Genomic DNA, 3105 nt, shown 5'->3' with positions numbered 1-3105 from the left:
TGCTTCTGGCTCTTGGTCTTCTTTTTTACTGTTCGTATAGACCAAAGGTTTATTCAGTTCAGCACTTCTGATTTTAAACATCTTAAGAACCAAGCAGTGGACTGGAGATATCTCAGCAGTTAAGAGCATGTACTGCTCTTGCAGAGGACTTGAATTTGGCTCCCAGCACTCCCTTGAGGGGGAACTTACAACTGCCAGCTTCAGGGGACCCTATGCCTCTGGCCTCCACAGCCAACTGCAGCAAGCCACGTCTCAGTTTTAGTCTCCGGCCTCTCTGAATTCTTACTGTTTTTATTCCTCTATGTGTCCTTCCCACAGTCAGAAGTGGAAACTGCAGGGCTTTGGGAGTGCTCCTGGCTGGTTAGTGCTAGGGACAGTCCCGTACCCCCCCCCCCCCCCAAATCTGGAGTAATGTTGTGGGTGTGGTGCTGGCGTGGAAACCAGAGCAATTTGAGAGAGAAGGTCCCAGCACCGCCGAGCTTTGTAGGGGGCAGGGCAAAGGGATCAGGGTAATGGAAGGAAGACAGAAGAAGCCATTCTGTTTTTCAGTCAGAAGAGTAGTAATTATTTCATTTGATTAGGTGGATAAGTGGACAAGTAATTAACACAGATGTTAAGTGTTGTGTGGCTGTGTCCCAGGCCTCAGTCCATCATCATTACGTGACCCCATCGCTACTAGACTCAGTTGGTAAGTAGAAATAATACCTAATCCTTCCAGACAGGATGAGTAATCAGGAGGGTTTGGAGTGAACACCAGCAAAGGAGGAAGAAGAATTTGAAGGAACTTTTTTGTTTTTAATAAGCTTGGCAGGTTTGCTTAGGGCTAGTCTGGTTTATCAATAACTCTGCATAGGAAGTAAAAACTGCATTTTTTCTTTGTTTAGCAAAATCATACTCATGGTTTTCCTGTTTTCGTGCCAAACCTTACAAAGGGAGTTGTATTCTCGGGAGATTTGGTAGTGGCCTATGCTAGTGAGAGAGCTCCTCCCACTCCCTTCTTTCTGCAGAGGCACAGGGTCTCTGAAACTGGTTGGGGAGGGTAACAGGAAAGAGTGGTGTGTCAGGGGATTTGAGACTCAGTTTCTTGGTTTTTTTGTTTGTTTGTTTTGTTTTGTTTTGTTTTTGTTTTTCTTTTTTTTTTTTTTTGGTTTTTTTCGAGATAGGGTTTCTCTGTGGCTTTGGAGCCTGTCCTGGAACTAGCTCTGTAGACCAGGCTGGTCTCGAACTCACAGAGATCCGCCTGCCTCTGCCTCCTGAGTGCTGGGATTAAAGGCGTGCGCCACCACCACCCGGCCTTGTTTTTGTTTTTTTGAGACAGGATTTCTCTGTGTAACAGTCTTGGCTGTCCTGGAACTTGCTTGGTAGATCAGGCTGGCCTCGAACTCACCGAGATTCACCTGCCTCTGCCTCCCTAGTGCTGGGATTAAAGGTGTGCACCCCCCCCCCCGGTGAGACTCAGTTTTTTTTTAAAGAGAAGAATATAGTGAATGCCATATAGAAACTCCCTGACTTTTGTTGTTGGTCATAGGCAACCTGCATTAACAAAATATTGGAAACCATTGAAATACACCTCTGGCCCTTCTTCAGCTAGTTCTTTCAACCAGGGAAATGGACAGGTCATCTCAATGACTTGTTCCAAAACGTCTTCAGGTGCAAGATAATCTTGTGGGACCCTCATGCCACCCCTGTGCCATGTGACTCCTGCAGGTAGTCCAAGGCCCACCGAAGGCTGGAGCCCTGGACTACTTACTTGCTAATTGCTATCATCTACGCCTCCCTGGCTGGCCAAAGGAGCCAGCTCCCAGTTCCTGCGTATGTATTCGGTCACAGTCCATGCCATAGCATCACACATTCTGGATGTTGAAGGTAGATATGCCAGCACACCGTGGCTGCCAAGAACCATATGAGCGCTGGCTGTTTGGACATTGACACTCCCCATGGCCATGAGTGGCCCTTGCAAGGCTTAAGTTGTTTTAAAAATTACTTGGGCTAGTGCTCATTTTTTTATGGTGCTCACAGGTTGTAATGTTTTTATACAATTTCCTGGGATTAGAGGGCTAAGGGAAGGGGTGGAGACCCAGAACAGATGGGCAGTTGCTAGGGATCTCACAGTGGAGCAAAGGCTGGGTCAAGCCCAGACTCAAGTCATGGGACTATAAAACTACTATTCCACCTTGTCTTTAGCAGGGCTTCTTTCTTTGGGGGCAGCTTTCCTGAATCTATATTCTGTTGCGACTCCTACTGAGATTTGGTATCTTCTGAACCCCCAAAATGACTTTCAAGCATTCATCTGCTCTCCTCCCCTAGTTATTTGGTTCTGAACCACCTCACACTTCCTCCTGTACCCCAGGAGGAGAAGTTTCTTGGAGTGGACTCTTGAAGGAGATGAAAGTCATTTTCTGCCAGACTCATATTTTCCACTTTTCCCCAGGTCTGACAGAAGCACAGTCCCTGCCCAGAGCCATCGATGTGTACTATAAGATGGAAAATATTAGGAAAGTCTCAAGTTCTCGCTTGCCAAGATAGTTTAAACTGTAGCACTTGTATCGTTTGCAGTATAGGGAGCACTTTTGTCTGCTGAGAGAGTCAGACAGGTCTCCAAAATGCACTCATGTGAGTGGCTCAGAGGTCCCCCCTTCAGGGAGCGCACCCGAATAGACAAAGGGTCCGTTGACAACGGCTGAGAACGCTGATAAATCTTCTGCCTTGAGTGTGCATGTGTAAGTGTGTAGTTTGGGGGCTTAGAAAATCAGTGAACGGTAGAACACAAGTGAATGCTTATCCTGTGTAAACTTTCTCTTTAAGAAAAGACTGTGTATGTATGTGCGTGTGAGTGTGTTTAAATGTGTGTGTGTGTGTGTGTGTGTACACAAATGTGGGTGACTGCAGAGGCCAGAAGAGAGCGTCGGATCCCTTGTACAGTCTGTTGTGAGGCCCTGATGTGAATGCTGGAAACCAAACCTGAGTCTTCTGTGAGAGCAGCAAGCTCTCCGAGTCACTGACCCATCTCTCCTCTGTCATATTTTTGTTTGTTTTATTTTTTTATGGTACCGTGCCTCACACATGCTGGGAAATGATGTACAACTGAACCGCACCCTTTGGTTT

Source organism: Microtus oregoni, unplaced genomic scaffold (assembly GCF_018167655.1).
Source record: "Microtus oregoni isolate MIOR12 unplaced genomic scaffold, Mior012 000023F_ref0000262, whole genome shotgun sequence".
Lineage (NCBI taxonomy): Eukaryota > Metazoa > Chordata > Mammalia > Rodentia > Cricetidae > Microtus > Microtus oregoni.
Note: the sequence above shows the minus strand (reverse complement) of the source record.